Source organism: Chiloscyllium plagiosum, chromosome 35 (genome assembly GCF_004010195.1).
Source record: "Chiloscyllium plagiosum isolate BGI_BamShark_2017 chromosome 35, ASM401019v2, whole genome shotgun sequence".
In the NCBI taxonomy this organism is placed as follows: Eukaryota; Metazoa; Chordata; class Chondrichthyes; order Orectolobiformes; family Hemiscylliidae; genus Chiloscyllium; species Chiloscyllium plagiosum.
Window position 1 is genome coordinate 19,190,848 of NC_057744.1, and position 23,278 is coordinate 19,214,125.

A 23,278-nucleotide genomic window follows, 5' to 3' on the forward strand; every position below is an offset into this window, starting at 1 on the left:
CTGCTCTCTTTTCTCCTCATGCAGCTGCAGGTGGTAGCTCATGAATGTCTGAAAGTAGGAAAGATACAGGGAGTAGTTAGGGTAAGGATCAAAGACAGCAAGGAACATGTTCATAACCATAACAGAGTGTGCTGGGAGATCAGGGGCATAAGGTTGGTACTTTCTTTCATCTTTACTGCTCTCAGCCACATGGGACTCAACTAGCACTACACGATGGAAGTTTTGTAGATTGGATGACATAGCTTTCTGCCTATCAAATGTATCTTTTTTTAAGCAAAGATAGAATCTTGATGCTTTATATTTCAAAGGCCATTGCAAGGTCTTTGTAGGCCTCAGACCTGATGGTTTGCATTATGTTTCTGTTATATTTGTATGTCAGTATGTCATCAGACCTGCTCATATCAGCATGTGACCTATGATATTAAAGATCTCATACTCCATCTTACATAGCAGTCACTTGACGCATGGCATGTTAATAAAGTCATTATCTTTATTCATAGCCTAAAAGTTTAAGATTAGCCCAACTCGAAAGTACCTATCATTAGAATATTTGTGTATAATAGATAGCTGGAATAAATGTCTGTTGGATTCTTTAATACCACAAGATATACATCTAATATAATTGCCACATCAGGTAAAATAACCTGCTACTCACAAAGTCACATCAGCATATGAGGCCCCCATCTCTGTGACCTTCCTGGAGAAAACCAGTTGTCTCTAAGAATGTCATTCAGTTAAGAACAATGGGCTATGCAGAGGGAAGGGCCAGTATGACTCCATTGCTATAACTTTACTGGGAGACCCTAAGGGTGATTCAACAGGACATTTGCCTTTAAAGACATCCAAGAGAGCTTGAAACAAACTATACCTGATGCATGGTTTATAAATGAAATAATGTCATGACTAACATTGTAGACAGAGCAATGCTGAGCATGCTAAGCATCACCCATTAATATTTCTTACAGTAATTTCTCGATTTTCACATTTAGCATCAGCATGATAAAGTTAAAAGAAGGTAAAAATGAAAGGCTAAAATTCAAAACATCTTTCTAAGCCTGTGTGATAACACAAAGCTTTTTATGAATTGACAAATGCGATTCTGAGCAGGAAGGTAAAACAATTGATGTGTGTCACATAATTTAAGATAAAAGATTCAATCTGGAAAAGCCTTAAGACACATAATTCTATTTTAATGATTGAAGATAAACATTCACTTTGAAAATGTCAAATTTACATGTGACCCTTTATCAGTAAAATATAATTCATTCAATTCAATGCTTTAGATCTTCTCATATCCCAATAGATTTTGGATTAATAAGGGCACGTAGGTATTTGATATGTTGTTTTAAAAAATGCCTAAAGCAAAAAACTCATCAATGAAAGAAAGTAATTTCTTCCTCCTTCTCTGATTCTGTTTTCCTGTTAAATGAGTTGTGATGTATTGCTCTCTTGATGGAGCTGTTTTGATAGATTAAGCGGCATAGCTATTTGTGGATTTGCAAAGGGGAACACAATATTCTGAGAAAGATGAATACAAATAAAAACAATATAGGATAAAAATTGGTGTCATCCCTTTCCTATCTTTCAGCCTTTTTTGACAACACCATAGATTTAAGGGAGATGTACATGCGCCTTATGGGAACTAACTTATTTATGAAGTGTATGAAGGGCATGGATTTTCATATCACCTCATGGAAGATTTCCATCACCATGAGACATCCCACTGAGTGGCCTTCCACTTTGTGAAAATACTTAATGCTATTGGATCAAGCATAACATTGATAGGCTTCTGTTGGATTACTGAAAATACGCACTGATTACCGAAAATATTGATCTAATCTATCATGTTTGTTATTTTTGATTCTCAATGTCCTGACTGGTTGCAGTGTAAAATTGTTATCTTATTCTTAATGTGTAAAAGCATTGTGATGTGAAATGATCTTCCACTTGTTATCTTGCTTGTGTTCCTTAGAAAGATGCTATTGATGCACATTTGTATTTCTCCAGAGGTAAATTTAAACCGGTACAAAAACCAATGGGATTGAATTGGTGAATGATCAGAAAGACAGGACTGGCAGAATTTTTCAGATGATGCAGCTTGCCACTGAAAACGTTGAGTGGAGCTTGGTCTTGATGACCCATACTCAGTTATTGCTTGGTAGAACAGTAATTTTCCTGAGAAGGGACTTCAGCCTATCACTCTGGAGGAGATCTCACCTCAGGAAGCTGATGGGTATGGGATATGAAATTCTTCAAGAACCTTTCTTGCCACCTTAGGCCCAATCTTTCCTCACCTCATTGATGTCCTTGACTGGCTAACTATTGGATACTTAAATGCTGCAATTATTGAGGCGAGCTAGAGGAGGTCAGTGATGAGGAGGGCTAAGCTGGAGTGTGAGTGGAGACTTGGCAGGTTAGAAACATGCTGACTAATCCAATTAGTTGGCAGTTCTGAACTACTCAGAACAGTGCCCAATTCTGTGTCTACATGTTTTCTTCTGATTTTAAGTGCTGGGACAGTGACAATGTGCAGGATAATGGTGAGACAAGAAAAGGACAGAGAAGGAGATCCTGGGGTACTAGAGTGGAGAGGCCGGAGAGATATTGTGTTGGTAAGATCAGAGTCGTCCAGGTGGAGCAGATGTTGTGCATAGGCTCTGACTGGAAAAAGAAGCCACTGAGACAGGAACCTCTCCTTTCCTGCATGAGGCCCAAATGGACTAACCTTCCAGCTGTCCATCCACAGCCTCCTTCAGCTTACCTTAAAATTTCGGAGGGAAATGTAGCAATCATTAATTAACTGAAACAAAACACTAAATAGAAGTCGAAATCTTCATGTTTGGTAAGAAAAAAGAATGGTATGACTCTCATTTCAGTTCAATAATTAAGCTAATGGATATACAGCTGCATAAGATGCGTGCAAGAATAGTTGCTTATTTGGCACTTTGAGGCATGATCCCTATGTATCTGGTTGTAAGGTGTGCAAGTATGTAGAATCAAAAGGATTAATATTGAGAAGTTCATTAAGTGCCTCACAATGCGATTCTTTCTTGTTTTTACCCTATTACCACTGTTCTGCTATAATCACAGAATCATAGAATTTACTGCACAGAAGGAGGCTATTCAACCCATCATGGAGGAGAAAGTGAGGACTGCAGATGCTGGAGATCAGAGCTGAAAAATGTGTTGCTGGAAAAGCGCAGTAGGTCAGACAGCATCCAAGGAGCAGGAAAATCGACGTTTCGGGCATAAGCCCTTCTTCAGGATTCAACCCATTATGTCTGTATTGACTAGCAAAAGAGCTACTCAGGTAGACTCATTCTCCAGCCCTATTTCTGTAGCCCTGTAAATTCATAACTTTCAAATTTATATCCAACTCTCTTTTGAAACCTCCTGTGGAATCCACTCCACAACCCTCCCAGGTAGCACCTTCCAAGTCCTATTAAAGACATTTCTCCTCATCTCACTCCTAGCTCTCTTGCTGTCAATGTTGAAACTGTGACCCCAATTTATTAGCTGAATAATGAGGTTTGACTGACTTTCATGAGGACTTGGGCAGGGGACAGCTTTGACACTTGAAAAACCTGAACACTGAAGTCTCTTGTATAGTCTCAATAAGGATAGACTGGGTATTACACCCACCAGAAGGTGCATTATATAGTTTGTGAGCCCACCTCTTCCCTGCCCATTGCCTGATCTCACACTCATGATATAAGTAGTGGAAAGGTGTTTAAATAAGCATTACATTCACTGTATGTATATAAATAATTAAGAGTCAGTTGAGCTTGTTAAAAGTTCCATTCATCCTGAAAGTAAACCACACATTCCAAGGTTAGTGTAGGCAGGAACACTGCCCTTTAAGAAGTTTATAAGATGATGAGAACTAAAGGATGGTCTGCAATGCTGCACATCCTGGAAAGTATTTAAACTTTAGCAAAGTGTAGGAAACCTCTAAAAACACATACAACTGCATCAACAGCTAGTAGCAACATACAAAACCAGTGAATATTTATGATGCATTTAAGAAGTAGCTGTACGGGAGTGGACGAGGGGGGAGGTTTCTTTCATTTAATTTAGTTTTGTAATCAGCTTTGGTATTAAGGTAAAGTGTTGAATGAAGTGTGAAGTTGGAAAATGGCCACACTAAAATCAAATCAATGTTTTAATATCATTCATGGCACTGGGTCATGTCTTTGCATGCTACTTGCATTCATTAGATGCATACAACAAATTTTATTGAAATAACATTCTCTATATTTCTCACCAGAAGTTTGAACACATGTCATGGACCCCATTTTACAGCCTTAATTTTACACAAAGTGTCTTACAAAAGATGCTGAAAAGCCAATTTATACTCTTTGGTCTATAAAATTACCTCAACTGATATGTAAGAAGTAAATTAAAACTCTGGAATTCTACATAGATAATTGAGTTACATTTGCAGGATGTAATTAACACAATTGATTAAAAATTTGTGTAAAGATTTAAAAAATATTACCTATATATAAGTGCACCATGCTCTTATGTTATGACATCTGTGTTTTGAATGTAACTAATTATGGAAGGCTTGTGAATACTGTTTCAGGATTTCAATTAAGTTAACAATTAGGCTGCTCTGACTTTGTGCAGCAATTACTGTTTATTGGGAATTTAAAAAAACAGTAATAATTGGCTGCACTAGGTATTACAATTTGTCATCCATTGGAAATATGACATAGATGAGTTAAGTTATCATTTCATGGACTGCAGCTTTAATTTTCATGAGGGGAAAGAGCAACATTGCGCACAGAGACTATCTCATCAAGGTTATTACCATATTCACTCTGCAAAAGACTTTTATATATTCTCTTGCAGTGATTGATGATAGACTTGGCAAAGATTAAGATGATGATAAAATTATCTCAGAACATAATAGAATGGATAATGTGGGGGTTAAATATTAGTGCAGGTTACAGTCACACGACACAACATAATTAGGTTGACAAATACCAGGATTAAAAAGTTGAGGCTTATTCTTACGCTGGGCAGAGGAGGTGGAGCAATTGAGGGAATAGAGGTTTATTTTTTTAGATGGGAATTATATACACATTATTAATAATGATGGCAAAAAGATTTTCTTCAACCTTAGGCCACTTATATATCAATTAGTGGTAAGTTGTTCCATGCTGGCAATGACTCTTGCAGGACAGAGAGTCTCCACACTCAGGGGAATATTCATTAAACCCAAAAACTACTTCATTCCAAACAGTTTATTTAATGGCAATTATGGGAAATCTAAAGAGATTAAAAAATCTCACTGTGTTTAAGGCACTTTGATCATCTTTGTTTCTCAGATTTAGGAAAAGGACTTTATTCAATGGATATTATCTGCATTTCTTATACAACTGCAGCTGACAAGGAAGAAAAATAATATTTGTCAAAACGTCCTTCTTTCACAATCATGACTAAAAGATGGAAATTAAAACTTAATTTTGATGCTGTAGATGATTAACACACAGAAACAACTAAACAATAATGATGCTGGATATCTATAGCTGTAATATAACCATGTTATTGTGAGAACATGAACCATAAGTTCATAGCTTTAACAGTTTTTGGTTTTGACATTTTCCTTAATTCTGCCCATTGACCATGATAGAGTTGGTGAAAACTATTTAAGGAATTACTTAGGAGATACTTGAGATGGTGACCAAACAGGCAGAAGAGGGTAAACCGGTTGGTGTGGTGTATATGGTTTTCAGCAAGGCTTTTGATAAGGTTCCCCACAGTGGGCTATTGCACAAAATATGAAGGCATGAGATTGAGGGTGATTTAGCAGTTTGGATCAGAAATTGGCTAGTTGAAAGAAGACAGAAGGTGGTGGTTGATGGGAAATGTTCATCCTGGAGTTCAGCTACTGGTGGTGTACCACAAGGATCTATTTTGGGGCCACTGCTGTTTGTCATTTTTATTAATGACCTAGATGAGGGCATAGAGTGAGGGGTTAGTGAATTTACGAATAACAATAAGGAGTTGTAGATAGTGCTGAAGGATGTTGCAGGTTACAGAGGAACATAGACAAGCTGCAGAGTTGGGCTGAGAGGTGGAGTTTAATGCAAAAAAGTGTGAGGTGATTCACTTTGGAAGGAGTTACAGGAGTAAAAAGTTAACATTTTTGGTGTGTCGATGAGCTGAGAGATCTCGGTGTCCATGTACATAGATCCCTGAAAGTTGCCACCTAGGTTGATAGGGTTGTTAAGAAGGCATATGGTACGTTAACATTTATTAGTAGAGGGACTGAGTTTCAGAGCCACGAGATCATGCTGCAGCTGTACAAAACTCTGGGGCAACTGCACTTGGAGTATTGTGTACAGTTCTGGTCACCGTATTATAGGAAGGATGTGGAAGCTTTGGAAAAGGTTCAGAGGAGATTTACTAAGATGTTTTCTGGTATGGAGGGAAGGTCGTATGAGGAAAGGCTGAAGGACTTGAGGCTGTTTTCGTGGAGACAAGAAGGTTGAGAGGTGACTTAATTGAGACATATAAGATAATCAGAGGGTTAGAAAGGGTGGACAGTGAGAGCTTTTTTCCTCAGATGGAGATGGCTAGCATGAGGGGACAAAGCTTTAAATTGAGGGTTGGTAGATATAGGACAGATGTCAGAGATAGTTTCTTTATTCGGAGAGTAGTAGGGGCATGGAACGCACTGCCTGCATGTATAGTAGCCTCACCAATTTTAAGGGCATTTAAATGGTCGTTGGATGAACATATGGATGAAAATGGAATAGTGTAGGAGAGATAGGCTTCAGATTGGTTCCACAGGTCAGCGCAACATCGAGGGCCGAAGGGCTTGTACTGCACTGTAATGTTCTATGTTCTAAGAATATACCGATATCCAGTAATGTACAGCTAAAGTTTTCTTCAGCAGAAGCTTAACTGTGTGCAAGTATTATTAATATGGGCATATAGTCATTGTAGCATTCATTTAAGATATCATGCTTGTGTTTTCCAACATTGGTGAAAACATCCTTATGAATATAATGCCATGGGATCAGGCATAACTATTAATGGGAGGCTTGTGAATAATTTTGCAGAATCACAATTAATTCAATATTTAGGTTATTCTGACATTGCACAGCAACTCTTAGTTATTTGATGACTAGGTGGATTATTTAATGAAATAATCTCAGAAGCCTTCATCAGATATTGAACCAACATCAAGAGGGTCTGGGAATCAGGTTAGCTCAGTTGGCTGGATTGTTGGTTTACAGAGCAGTGTGATGCTAACAACATGGGTTCAATTCCCATCACTGGTTTGAGGTTACCATTAAAGGCTCTCTTTCTCAACCTCTTCCCTTGCCTGAGGTCTAGGACCCCTCAGGTTAAGTCACCACCTGTCACTTCTCTCTAATGACAGAAGCCCCTGTGATCTGGTAAGATTATGATAACACAACAGGAGCAGGAGGGTCCACTTCGGTAAAGATTTTGAGGTAGCATTCTAATTCAATGAGGATTCATCAGACATTGTAAGTCATGCAGACTGTACGTTACTTAAATTCTGAAATGGCCTACTTTAGACAAATACATTATTTCTCATATATTCAAATAAGTGGCAAGGCACCTGTTATCCCTATCTTCTAAGGTGCCATCCTATCATCTCCGAAGTCTGAGCTTCTTTCTCATCCTTGACTAAACTCCATTGCTTTATCTTTCATGGTATAGGGTCATCATCATATACCATTTCCAAATAATGTTGGTTCAGCATTTTCATAGTAACTTTATTTGTTTGCTGCATCAACATCTGAGCATGTTTGTGCAGTTTAAATAACTTGCTTTTAACCTGACTACTTCTCAAAATAAGAATAAATGGAAAATTGATCTTCAATGATTGCTATGATTATTGCTTATGAAGTTAATTAAAACATTCTACCTCATTCTAATCCCAGCTGGAACTTCATATGGATTTACAGGTTAATTCATTTATTTGCCCCAAACAAGCAGTAATTAGCTGCATCAGGTTTTACAATTTTTCAATCATTATAAATGTGACATAGATTAGATTATAGCTTCATGGTATTATCGCAGAATTGTTAATCCAGAGACCCAGGTAATATTCTGGGGACCTGAGTTCAAATCCCACCATAGAAGAAGAAGGAATTTGAATTTTGTAAAAAACAAATCTGGAATGATGTCTAATGATGACCATGAATCAAATGTCTGGAAAAATCTATTTGGTTTACTAATGTCCAGTGACTCCAGACTCACAGCAATGCATTTGACTGTTAACTGTCCTTTGGGATGGGCAAGAAATGCTGACCTAGTCAGTGATGCCTTCATCCCGTGTATAAATAAAATTACCATTTTATACACAATTGTTCTGTACTTAGAACTGATTTGTAAATTACTATCCCATTCAGAATTATGAACAGATGTTTGTGAATCATAGCTTTTGAGAAATATGCCCATGCAAGATCATCAAACCAAAGAATTACCCCATGCTTAGTATTGTTCAGCTAAAATAAACTATGTCTTGCTATTATATTAATGGATAAGGCATGGGGGCTCATCTTGTATTTGACTCATTTTCATGTAAATGTAACAAAATGGGAGGCTGGAACCTTGCCCATTTGGTTGGTCATCTTGACCATCTTTCTTTATTCAATCTTCCGGATCATTTTCACTCATTCCACCTGACTAATTATGGCATGCATCCAATTTGTCATTAAATTAATAAAGTCTTCAATGCAGAAACTACAAGATGTGGTATCTAATGTTATTTCAAAAACAGAGAGATAAAGAAGACTTTTCTGTTAATACTCTAGGATATTAAGGAGGCAACTGAAGATGCTTGATGATTTCACTTTATCCTTTGTAACCACAGTGGAAAGCTTCTAAATGCAGGTTGCAATACTAGTATAAGCATTCCTCTCCTAAAAATACCTAAATTAAACTGATCCTAGAAAATTTGCCAGTGTCAATATCACAATCATATGATAGCTTTAAGTCTAGATAATTTTTGAAATACTCTAAATTGATTAAATAAATATCTGTTCCAATGAAAAAAAAGCACATTTTTTAAAAAGCACAGAATTTTGAAGTCACTACTTACATGCAAGACTTGCTTATGTTTAATCTGCTCCAGTGTAGAGATGATTAAATATAATTAAAATCTTAACTTTGTAGTGATTGAAGATGATGAAGATCAGTAGCAGTTCTGATACCTTATCAGTTATCTCAAACTTCTACCATTGAGGCAACTTTTGCTAGTTAATTAATTTAATATTAATCTTAAACAATCAGCATTTGGTCATAGAAAATTTAATTTGTTATGTTTTACAGATAGCATCTCCTATGTCAGGGTTCTTTCAGAGCTTGAGTGATTATTTACAGTTGGTGTGAACTGCATTGGAAGTAATGCTTTTCTCCTCATATATACTGATGATACACCCAAATTACACCTCATCAAGTAAACACTTGAGGAGTAAAAATAATAATGCAGAAAATGCAAGTGAATTCATTAAGTTGTTTATTACATATGTATTATTGGATTCTTTCATGCTATACCATACTAAAATCCTTCAAATTGCTTTGGTATTTAACAGTACCCATTTATATTACATTATAGAATAGTAATCAATCCTATCAATGCTTTTTACAATGCAAGACTTGTCTTAACCTGTTCTTTGTGAAATGTGATTCTGAATCTTGCTGAAAGTAGCTATGTTGCTGAATTTTTTTCATCTTACACTTATTGGACAATTTGCAAGACTACTAATGTAAGTCTGCTTGCTGAATTGGGAGGTTTGTTTTCAGAAGTTTTGTCACCATATTAAGTAACGTCATCAGTGAGCTCACTGATTATGTTACCTAATATGGTGACGAAATGTCTGAAAATGAAAATTCTAGCTCAGCGAGCAAATTTACATCCAGAATCACAACCTGAGCTACAAATCTTCTCAAAAGCCCGCTAACTACTAATGTAAAAGGGAGCAATATTTAAATAGTGATGAATAGAGCAACTAATTGGTTGGTATGTGGACACTCATTGGCAAATTATCAGCATCATTCTTAACATTATCAGGGTGTCCAATGCTGTCCAATTATGTCACCACATCTATTGTTGGCCAATGTGTTTGCAAGCATAGGTTAGTTGTGTATACTAAGTACCTTGTGTGTTGCGAACACTGAAGGGACAAAGTTGTTAATACAATCTGACAGTTCTCAGATGTAAGGCCTCTATACGTGGTGCTGTTGAAATAACTCTACAGAGACTAGTATCCTCTCGCCACGTCACCCTTTATTTACACATGCATAGTACTTAATACTGATACAGCTCCCATCAAGCCAGCTGTCAGGATGAACAGAACCTCTGACATACCTGTTTATAGCTGTCAGCCAGGGCTCCCAAATTGGACAGGTTAACAGCCCTGTTACACTCAGTACACTGTAATTCAATTACAGTATTACTCGTGTGCGACAGGCAAAATGACTTTCTGGCTTGACAACAGCATCCTGTTTTAGTGAACACCACATGTGTCGCTACTGTATAGGAGCAGTATGAAACAGCTAGCTCTACCTGTTGCTCCAATGGTTGAGATAACTGACACTTCCAGACTAATCGGAGGTAAAATAGACAGTTTCAGAATTGAAGAAGGTGGTCTGTGTTTGCATGATATACAGTGAAAAATGATCTGATCAAGGTTGCTATTATGTCACAGGGTGACTTTGGTGTGCCCTGTTTCGGCATTCAATTTGCACAATGAACAATTGTCTTGGGCCTTATTTGTGAGATTGCCAATAAGATAAATATTGTAACGTGTAGAATTGTGCAATGTATATTGCCCAATGAAAATTGCCTTGTCATGGAGAAACACTGGAAGATTTCTCAACCAGCTTATCAATGAAAGAGAACTCATTTGAGTGCCCAAATTCAAATGAGGAAATTCTTAGATAATAGACAATAGACAATAGGTGCAGGAGTAGGCCATTCTGCCCTTCGAGCCTGCACCACCATTCAATATGATCATGGCTGATCATCCTTAATCAGTATCCTATGTTAGCTCCCGTGATAAGAAACAGAAATGGATACTGGAATGGATAGAAAAATCAACAGACTGATATTATAGCTTCTGGTATCTCTATATATTCTAAGCACTGGCACTGTTGTGTCTGGCTGTTCCTGGCTGCTCCTGGGAGAGTGGGGAGGAGGATCTGACAGGTAGGCAGTTCTGGACAGGAGTATTTGAATTCAGTGAAGTCAGTAGATTGTTAGGTCAGAGCCAAGAAAGATTGGTGGGCCGTTGAGCAGTGGGTCAGGTCAGGTGCATAGTCAGGTGGTGGGGGCTAGTCACATCAGATCAAGGGTTAGCCATTTAGTCGGGGCTAGTGAGGTCAGATTAGGAGGTTTCAAGTTGGAATTGAGTTCAATGCATTTGCAGAGTTAAAGTGCAGTCAGGAACCTGTGTGGGATAGTTGGAAGAATCAATGAGAGTAATTCAAGGAGTCACTAGAATTTTTCTGTCTAATATTTCCTGGATACCATCCAGGTAAGTACATCAAAATTGTCAGCAGCTCCAATTCTCAGTGCTGGTGACTCAGTGCTGGTGACTTTTCATAGGAACAGGAGAATTGCCCAATAGAAGTTCACCCTTCCCAGCACTTCCCATGAAATCATTATGTCATTACTAACTCTGTCCTTATGCATTTCTTGAGTCATGTGTCTGGTCTCTAATAACCTGAGGGCTTGAAGATCTAAATCAATAGCTTCAGCCTTCCTAACATTTTGTCAGAGGAAATATTTGCTTTCCAGTATTAGATGTTGAACAAGCTGAGTGACATATCAGAAACAGTGGAGGAGTCAAGAGAGGTGTGGTAAAGTTGGGTGTTGTGTATGTTTGTTGAGTCTGGCATTGAATTGATGGATGGTGTTACAGAATTGCAGCATGTGGGTGAGAAGAATAACTTACCTCAGTTTTGCTTTAGTCTTGGGCAATGCAGATACATTTTTGGAAGCTTTAGTTTGAATTTCTGTTCTGTTCTGATTTAATGTTTTAATGAAGAGCCACTGGACTCAAATGTTAACTGCATTTGTCCCACAGATGCTATCAGACCCACGAGTTTCACCAGTAATTTTTGTTTTGTTTGAATACTCCAGTATCTACAGTTATTTGTTTTCCATTGATTTTTTTTGTTTTGGTCTGAAGAAAAATAATCAGGAAAAGTTTGGATTATAGTAATTTTTTTGAAATTTCATGCACAGGACTCTTGCTATAAAACTATAAGCAGAATTTTGAGAAATACTTTCCAACCATTTTTAAAAAGTATATATTGAATGTAAATTTTCAACACTGTACATTCAAGTTATTTTGATCTTGTCAATCTATTTATATTCAGACAGTATGGGTCAAATTAGCTATTTTTAAATAATAACATTTCCTCAAAATTAATAGCCTGCACTCAAAAATACTGATGAATGCTAAGCTAGAAAACTAGAATTCAATGCATCACCAGGAGCACAAGAATAAGACAAAACCCGATACTTCATTCCCACTGTCCAAATCTAACTCCTAACAGGATCTGCTTGGTTTTTAACATTTAATTATAACTTAACTATTAATTATTTTATTCATTTGTGAGATTTGGGTGTCAATGGTTAGGTCAGCATAAGTTGCCCATCTCAAGCTGCCTTTGCGAATGTGGGACTGAGCTGCCTTCTTCGACTGCTGCAGCCTATACTTTGTAGGTACACCCACAATGCTGTTAAGAAAGGAGTTCCAGGATTTTAACCAGTGAGAGTGAGGGAAAAGTGATATGTTTCCAAGTTTGGATATTGAGTCACTGGAGGATTGTTTGCAGGTGGTGGTACATGTATCTTCTTAGATGGTTCTTCTTGGATGGTCAGGTTTGTGCATGTAGAAGATGCTGACTAAGGAGCTTTGATGAATTTCTGCAGTGCATTGTGTAGATAGTAGACACTGCAACTACTGAATATTGGTAGTGGAGAGACTGAATGTGTGTAGATGTGGTGCCAATCAAATGGACTGCATTTGTCCTGGATGGTGGACTTGGATCTGCACTCATCCAGGCAAGTGGGAAGTATTCCTTCACAGTCTTAACTTGTGACTTGTAGATTGCAGACAGGCCTTGGGGAAGCAGCAGGTGAATGTATGTTACATAGTTGTCAGGGGATGAAGGAGTAGTGCTCCAAAAGCTTGTGTTTTCAAATAAACCTGTTGGACTATAACCTTGTGTCATGTGACATCTGACTTGGTTAACACTGGCACTTCCACATTATGTTATTATGAACATTTGGCTGGGTTTCACAAACTACAATTATCTCAGAGAGGGTTTGTTAGGTAGTAATTTGATTGACAACCTAAAGAGGTGATGAACAAGATTAACTATCTTTTGTGTGGGATTTGAATCCAAGTTTGTTGATCTGTTTGTTGTTATAAGAGATAATAAGAGAATTAACCAGATGAGAAATTTAATGGAATATAATGGAAATCTGTCAAATTGTTTTGGCTATTTAAGATTTGCCTTAACAGGTTTTCTCTTAAAGCAACTCCATGATTTACTAATGAAAGACATAGTAACTGAAATAAATCACTATATATTCATATATTATTTATGTTTATGGTTTTCCACTGCAGGAGACACATAAGTATAGCATTGTGACAATGTTCAATTGTACATGTCTTTTCAGAATGAAAGGCAGTTGAAAAGCTTGATCTATCTATAAAGACAAGGAGCTAAACCAGAATAATAACCACATTTCTAGATGAAGGCATAACATGAAAATTAAATCTGCTGGAAGCATTTTTTTCACTCTTGGCTTGACAGATAATGTACAACAAATGAAGACTAGAGAAAGGAAGCAAAGTGGAATCATAGAATCTCTACAGCGTGGATGGAGACTATTGAGTTTTCACCAACCCTCCTACGAGAGTTCCACCAAGACTCATCCCCCCACCCTATCCCCATAACCCCATTTTTACAGTGGCTGATCCACCTAGCCTACACATCTCTGGATACTATGGGTAATTTAACATGGCCAATCTATCAAACCCACACATCTTTGGACTGCAGAAAGAAATTGGAGAATCCAGTGGAAACCCACACAGACTCAGGGAGAATGTACAAACTCCACACAGACAGTCACCTGATACTGTGAGGCAGAAATGCTAACCAATGAGGCAGCATGCCACCTACATGACTGTTAAAATTGGTGGTGGGAAGGCAGGATATATATAAAGCCTCAATGAGAAGAAAGGCAACAGTGGAGATAAAGTTTGAATTGAAAAAATAACTACAAAACCATCTCAGTCTATTCCAGACTATTGATGTGATTATTCATCACGGAGTTCCACTTAAATTCCTATGTCTTATACTGCAAGAGAATACTGTTAAGTATCTTTAAAAACCTAAAATAATCCATCCTTTATTTTCAACCCAGTGTGATTACTTTCTACAGGGCTCTGTTCCACATGTCCTCATCTTGAGTTGTGTATGGGGCAGGTTGGGAGATGTTTTTGGAATAACTCAGGAAGCCCAATTGGAAAGGAATGTCATTTATTGTTGAACACCACAGTTACCACTCATGGTATACATAGGCTAGTCCCAGTCCAGGCCAAACAAATCTGTTTTTATTTTTATTTAAACTATTTTCTTCATCAACCTGTTGATAGATGATATTACACAACGCTGGAGTAAGTGGGACTTGAACCTGGGTCTGTCAGTCCAGTGGTAGGGACACTACCTCTTGACACTAGTGGGCTCCCCTTTTTCTCATTAATGTGCTCAGACATATTATGACATACTTGAACCCATAACTTCTAACCCAGTAGAACTTGTCTCTTTCAACATTTCAAATCAACCTGCTCTGAGATGCTATTATACATCTCTGGAGCAGGTGGGACTTGAACCAAGGCCTCCTATTCAGAAGCAGGGAGACTACTGTTGCACCACAAAACCTCTTTAGGTCTGCTTTATAAAGGGTTCAGGTGATAAGTACCAGCTGAGTAGGCAATTGCATGTTACCAAGGGAACTCATACTCAATGAATTCCACAAGGAGAATAATTACTGATTTCCCCATGGGCTAAAATACTCCTAACCTTTAATCTTGCTTACGGCTTGGTGAATACCTAACTTGTGTCCACCTTTCATTACCAAAGATAAATAGCATGCATGTTTTCTCCTAACAGGTTTCTTTAATACCTTCAAAAACTTGCTTTGGCATAATCTAGCCCAGAGATTAGATTAGATTACATTACAGTGTGGAAACAGGCCCTTCGGCCCAACAAGTCCATACCGACCCGCCGAAGCACAACCCACCCATACCCCTAACCTAACACTACGGGCAATTTAGTATGGCCAATTCACCTGACCTGCACATCTTTGGACTGTGGGAGGAAACCGGAGCACCCAGAGGAAACCCATGCAGACACGGGGAGAACGTGCAAACTCCACACAGTCAGTCGCCTGAGGCGGGAATTGAACCCTAGACTCTGGCGCTGTGAGGCAGCAGTACTAACCACTGGGCCACCGTGCCACCCAGAGCTTGAGATAATCTTTCTCATTCTTCTTGTAACCTTTTTGATGCTATATCATTTCAGGTTGCTGAAAATTGCATGCAATATTTCAAAAGACTAACAGCATTATTGTCCTATAAAGTAGCTACAGCCATCAATGCCTCGATAGATCAATTGGAACACTGTTGTATAAGGTAATGGCTTTGAGTGGTGTAATGTTGGGGATTGCATTAAGCATCATTCAATCTGATGATGCCATGCAATTCTAGAATTTTGCAAAAGGTACTGATGCAGGACCTGAAGAAAGATTACACCTGAAATGTCAACTTATCCACCTCCTGATATTGCCTAGCTTTCTGTGTTCTTCCAGCCTCCTGCTTATCTCTCTTGGATTCCAGCACCTGCAGGTTTTTTTTTGTAACTAATAAAGGTACTGATGCAGACAGACATGTCACCTCTAGGTCATGATAATCCTTTTAATTATTATTAGCCTTAGCAACCAGTCAGTGCAACTTGTATATCCATTTCTATCATACAATAAACTGCTGTTTGTGTTATTGGGTAACACAAATGTTTTCTCTTGTTAAGATTCAAAAATGATTGAAGTTTTCCCACATCTCGGTAGGCCTTACATTCAGCACAGAAAGGAAGGTCAGTCACAGCATTATACACAAACACACAGCCACTGCTGGGTGGTAGCACAATATGTGACATAGTGATCAATTATTGATTATTAGTTAGCAATTAATATGGGAATTATTGCAAGTGTTAGGGCTGACCATGGCTGAAGCAACATAAAATGGCTGAAAAAGGTTCTTAGTTGACATGAAATTTAAGGTTTTTAGCTGAAACTTCAGCTTTTGTGGTCTGATATTTAAAGTTAGACAATAAGCAAACATAATAGGATGCCATGGTGGCTCAGTGGTTAGCATTGCTGCCTCACAGCACCAGGGGCCTGGGTTTGATTCCAGCCTTGGGTGACTGTGTGGAGTTTGCACATTGTCCCCATGTCTGTGTGGGTTTCCTCTGGGTGCTCTGGTTTTCTCTCACAGTCCAAAAATGTGCAGGTTAGATGAATTGGCCATGCCAAATTGCCCATAGTGTTCAGGGATGTATGGGTTAGGTACATTAGTCAAGGCTATATATGGGGTAGGGGGAATTTGTTGGGCCAAAGGACCTCTTTCCACACTGTAGAAAGTCTATGATAATTATAGTCTCCATAGAAGCAATATATCCAAGGTAATAAGATTTAAATAGCACAATGAGTCTTGTGCAATGCATATAAAAGGGTTCTGTTGAATAGAAGCAAAAATGCAGTTGCTGCTTGATAGAGAAAGTTTGATAAGGGACATCTTTGAGAAATGCTGACAGATACTAGGCTGGTCCAAAGTCTGACATTACCATGGGATAGAAGGGAAGTGTTTGACCGACATTAGTTAAGACCCTTATGTAATTGTAGCCACAGGTCATATGTCAAAAACAGAGAGCTGTGGTGTGGAAGTGCTGGTGTTGGACTGGGGTGGACATGGTCAGAGATCACACGACACCAGGTTATAGCCCAACAGGTTTATTTAAAATCACAAGCTTCTGAAAGACGTTATGGGTAAAGTAGTAACATGGATAGAGGATCAGTCGACTAACAGGAAGCAAAGAGTGGGGATAAATGAGTGGTATTCCGGCTGGCAATCAGTAACTAGTGGTGTGTCTCAGGATCAGTGTTAGGACCACAATTATTTACAATTTATATAGATGAATTGGAGTTGGGGACCACATGTAGTATGTCATTAAGATGAGTGGCAGAACAAAGTGTGCAGGGGATTGTGAAAGTTTGCAGAGGAACATAGATACCTTAAGTGATAGGGCAAAGGTCTGGCAGATGAAATACAATGTTAATAAATGTGAAGTTAAAAATCACACAACACCAGGTTATAGTCCAACAGGTTTAATTGGAAGCACACTAGCTTTCAGCGCTCCGAAAGCTAGAGTGCTTCCAATTAAACCTGTTGGACTATAACCTGGGGTTGTGTGATTTTTAACTTTGTATACCCCAGTCCAACACCGGCATCTCCAAATAATAAATGTGAAGTCATCCATTTTGCTAGAAGTAACAGTAAAAAGGATTCTTACTTAAATGGTAAAAGGTTGCAGCATGCTACAATGCAGAGGGACCTGGGTATCCTTGTGCATGAAAAACAAAGTGTTGGTCTGCTGGTACAACAAGTAATTATGAAGACAAATGGAATTTTATCATTCATTGCTAAAGGGATTGAGTTTAAACGCAACAAGGTTATGTTGCAGCTGTACAGGGTGCTAGTGAGGTCACACCTGGAGTACTGTGTGCAGTTTTGGTCTCCTTACGTGAGAAAGGATGTAATGGCGCTGGAGGGGGTGCAGAGGAGGTACACTAGGTTGATTCCAGAGTTGGAAGTGTTGGCATATGATGATAGACTGAGTAGACTGGGATTATATTCATTGGAGTTCTGAAAATGAGGGAGTATCTTACAGAAACACATAAAATTATGAAGGGAATAGATAAGATGGAAGTAGAGAGGATGCTTCAAATGGCAGGTGAAGCTAGGACAAGCGGGCACGGCCTCAAAATTAGAGGGAGCAGATTTAGGACTGAATTGAGAAGGAACGTCTTCACCCTGAGGATTGTTAATCTATGGAATTCCTTACCCAGTGAAGTCGTTGATGCTACTTCAGTAAATGTTTTTAAAGCTAAGGTAGATTTTTTTTGAACAATTATGGAATTAAGGGATACGGTGAGAGTGCAGATAAGTGAAGCTGTGTCCATGAAAAGATTAGCCATGATCTTATTGAATGGCGGAGGAGGATTGAAGGGCCGGGTGGCCTACTCCTGCTCCTAGTTTTTTTGTTCTTATGAAATATCTTCCCAACATCTACTCTGTACAGGCCACTCAATATTCCGTAAATTTCAATTAGATCTCCCCTCATCCTTCTAAACTCCATCAAGTATAGACCCAGAAGCCTCAAATGTTCCTATCGTGTTAAGTTTTTCATTCCTGGGACCATTCACCTGAACCTCCTCTGAACCTGCTCTCGGCCAGTACATCTTTCCAGAGATATGGGGCCCAAAACTGTGCACAATATTCCAAATGTGGTCCTAATCTAATCTAATCTTATTGTATGGAACAATAGGTACAGGATACCTAGATTAGGTAGGCATGAATGCAAAGGTTATGTGGAGCAAGAGGTGACATCCATCTGCATTGCCAAAATGAACATTTTTCCACCTGTTATGGTCTAAAACATAATAAACTACACCTTGCTGTGCTAGACAAGTGCCTGTTCTTGTAAGACTTAATAGTTGTTTATTTTCCCCATTGGTAATTAGAAAGGCCCTTAGGCTCAGCATGGAAAGGAGGATTAAGGATCTTGTGGCACAGTGTCTCTACCTCTGAGCCAGATGGCCTGGATTCAAGTCCCACCTGCTCCAGCAGTGTGTGTAATAACAACTCTCACTATACTGATGAGGGAAAGTGGATTGCTGGCAGCATTCTACCGCAAACCACCAATCACTGATATCATAATGCACAACAAACACCAGCTAAGGTAAAGGTCCTCATAATGTAGAACCTCCATTCTATGCTATCTTTATTCTTGTAGTTTTACGGTTAGCTTTAGTAAAATAAAAGTATTAGATGATAATCTGTACCTTCTCTTTATCACCTTCAGAAAGCGAGTAGACCAACTGTCACTGCCTCGAGAGCAAACCAAGAGGGCAGATCTGACAATTCTCAAATAATGTCTTATTTTCAACATTGTTACCTTTGTTGTTGAAGGACCTTTTCCCTGTCTCTTGGCAAGGAACCAGAATCTTAAATTGCAATGAATGTTTTAACTTTTAACTCCAAAGTGTGTCTTTTAAAAGACGTCCCCTTCATCCAATGTCAGGGAAACTTTAAACACACACACACAGCGAAGTGTAAAAAGAACTAATGAGAAGACTGACTACTTTTGCCCTCAGCAGAAAACCACATCTTACAGAGTGTTTGTGCTTTGGCCTTCTGGGAGAATATAAAAAAAGGGACTACTGCAAAACGAGTCTGTGTTTATGAGTGACCTAGCACATTCGTGAGTGAAGTAGTTTGCTGTGAGCATCCCAGCTCTGACAACTGCCATTTAAACATTCCTGACCCTGCAGAAGAAAATCTCCCTCACTCTGACGGTTCGCAGCCAGCCACTGTTAAAAAGAATCAGAACAGAGGAATTTCAAACAATCTACACAGCCAGGAATATCAGAATCAACTGATCAGCTGCCAGCATCAACACTATTAATGAACTGCCTGAAATGTCGATTCGCCTGCTCCTCGGATGCTGCCTGACCTGCTGTGCTTTTCCAGCACCACACTCTCGACTCTGATCTCTAGCATCTGCAGTCCTCACTTTCTCCTACTATTAATGACCTCCACTGCAGTGGCCGTAATATTCAATTATGCTCTCTTCATAAACAATTCAGAGATTGATCCATGTATCCTTTTTAAAAATGTTTTGCTTTTTGGACTCACCTCATATTTCTAATCTTTATGTAAGTATGTGTTGTGTTACTATTCCCTGTGTTGTGTTGTGTTACTATTCCTTTTCACGTTGAGTAATTAATAAAATCACTCTTCTTGTCAATTCAAGAAAGCCTGGTTGAATTGGTTCCTTTTAAAAAGTAAGCTTTGAAGAAGGGACACTGAATTCCAATCTTTGTTGCCTGACCTGCTGTGTTTCTTTGTTTCAGACTTCCAGCATTCATTGTTTATGATGTTTATAAAATCGTTTATATTTGGGAGAAAGTTTTCTCTAAAGAAAAGGAACATTTAAAAATGAACCTCATAGAGACCAATTGAGGAGGCAGAGGCTAGTTCATCCCTCCAACCTGGGAGCTTAAATGCTTTGAAGTATATCATTTTGAACTATAACAAATTGAGGAGCCTCACCGAGGGATTAATTGTAACACTTTCCACCAGCTTCCAGCCCCACAAGCATTGCAGACACCTGCAATTAAATAAACCTGGTCTCTAACACATCCTGAATTTAATTACCCCACCACTGATGGTGATACTTCCAACTGCCTTAGCCAAAGCTCCAAATTTCTATTAAAATCCTCTTTATATCTGTCTCTTTCTATTCCTTTAAGGCATGCTATCTTTTTGATCAAGGTTTTGATCATCTGCCCAAGTATTTTCTTATGTGGCTTAGAGTCAAATATAGCTTGGTAACATGCCTATAAAGCAACATGTGATATTTTCCAAAAGTAAAGATGACATCTAAATATAAGTTGCTGGATAATATATAATATTTGATTATTCTAAGACTTGAAGCAGAGGAAGGATAGAATAGAATAGAATATCATTAAAAATATCCTTTATTGTCATGTGTACTCCAGTACAGAAACACAGGAGTGCGGTGAAAAGTTTTTAAAATGGCTGCCTCTAATGGTGACATCTAAGGTACAAGTACCTAGATACAAATCTTAGATACAAAAGAGGAATAAAAAGAAAAGTAGTAGCATTAGTTACAGTGTCCACAAAAAGGTTAGAAACAAGAATTATGGAGAAAGAGCATAGTGGATTGTTCCTTCATTCAGCTAGCGCAAACACAATGTGGCAAATTGCCTCTCTCTGTGCATATTTATTTTATTTAGATTCTGATGCAGAATATCCACTATGCACTGTTTAATATGACCTCCACTCAGTTCTTTTTATAAACCAAACTAGCGCACTGGGCATATTTATTCACAGATTGAGCGAAAGCATATCAATCAGCTGTTAAAAGTTCATTTGAATGGTAAATCAAGTTTGAAACACTTTATGAAAGGGTTAAGTAGACAATTAGATCTCTGAAGTTGCTTTTGTTGACTCACTATGCACACCTCTTCCATGATAGAAAATTGTTCTTCAGAAGAACAACATTCACCCAATCCCCTGTGGTTATATCCTTTCTTACAATTATGGAAGTGTTGCCTTCACATTGATTGTGGAAAGGCCAAAATTGTAACAAATCGGTATATATCAACAACTCAACTGTATACAACATTTTTACTATAGGAAAATGTCTTATACTACAACATGGGGCTGCAAAAAATGTCTTGCAATAAGGAAGAACATTTGGAGGGATGCTGAAAATGTTAGTCAAAGAAGAGGACATTGTAGAGGTGAAGGTAATTGGTCTCGTATGAAGAGGATATACATTTCTAATTCAGAGCGTAATTGAACAGGATGTGAAAGGTTTGCTTGAGATAGAAGTCTGAAATGATCACTGAGGAGAAGAATGAAGTTGATACCAAGCCTAAAGGACTCAGAAGAAATTAGAACAGAGGAATTTCCAATCAGCTAAGAAGCTATGAATGACAAAATTACTGTTCAACTTCCAGTATCAACACTATCAATAACTTCAACTGCAATGGCCGCGACATTCAGTTATCCTCTCTTTATAAACAATTCAGAGACTGATCAATGCATCCTTTTTTCAAACTTTGTTACTTCTTGGACTCACCTCTTATTTCTAGTCTTAGTGTGAGTGTGTGTGTGTTGTTTTACTATTCCTTTTTATGTTGAGTAGTTAATAAAATCAGTCTTATCAATTCAAGAAAGTCTGGTTGAATTGGTTCCTTTTAAAACATAAGTTCTGATGAAAGGACACTAAACTCAAAACAATGCTTCCAGACCTGCTGTGTTTCTTCAGCAGTGTTTCTTTTCTTTACAGATTTCAAGCATCTTTGTGTTCTTTGTGTTAATAAGTTCATTTATGTCTGGGAGAAAGAAAAGAGAGCATTTTAAAATGATAATGAGTTAAGGCATTCGTTTCTCTCTTCCCAATGTTTAATTGGATACTGTACAAGTACCCTGACAGCACAGAGCCCCATGTCTCATAGATCAATGATAGAAACATTGACCTGAGATTTGGAAGATGACTTACTGATATCGATTCCATGTGTGTAGATTATATCACAAAGAAGTAGCATACAGATGGGGAAAAAAATGATTCAAGAGTAGATTCCTGATGGATTCCAGAGGCAATTGGGTGGAACCGAAAAAGTAAACGATGCTGCTAATACTTGGGATTAGACCAGATAAGTCAGAGTGGAGAGCCCTCGGTATAAGTTTGATGATGAAGGATAAATGCATGATGTAAACGTCCATGTGAAAGACTGTGGAATGGGTTATGAAGATGTTGACAGTGGTTGCATGATGGTAACAGTCACAAAGACTAGTATCTGACACTATGATAAAGCCCTCCTTGTATGTGGGGGCAACTGGTGGGGTGGGGTGGGGGCTGGGGAAGGTTTTGAAACACAATTGGAGATTTTAAATTGGGATGTTGCAAAATGGGAATATGATTTTCAGTTGAAGTATCATTTTCAACTTTAAAAAATCCCAGAAAGAACTGCCAGGGAGGAAAATTGGAGTGCAGTTACTAGCAGTATTCCGCAAGGATCTGTTTTGGGACCATTGCTGTTTGTCATTTTTATAAATGACCTGGAGGAGGGGCTAGAAGGTTGGGTGAGCAAGTTTGCGGATGATACGAAAGTCGGTGGAGTTGTTGACAGTGAGGAAGGATGTGTCAGGTTACAGCGGGATATAGATAAGCTGCAGAACTGGGCAGAAAGGTGGCAAATGGAGTCCAATGTAGCTAAGTGTGAGGTGATTCACTTTGGTAACAGTAATAAAAAGATGGGGTACTGGGCTAACGGCCGGATACTTGGTAGTGTGGATGAGCAGAGGGATCTTGGTGTCCAGGTACACAGATCTTTGAA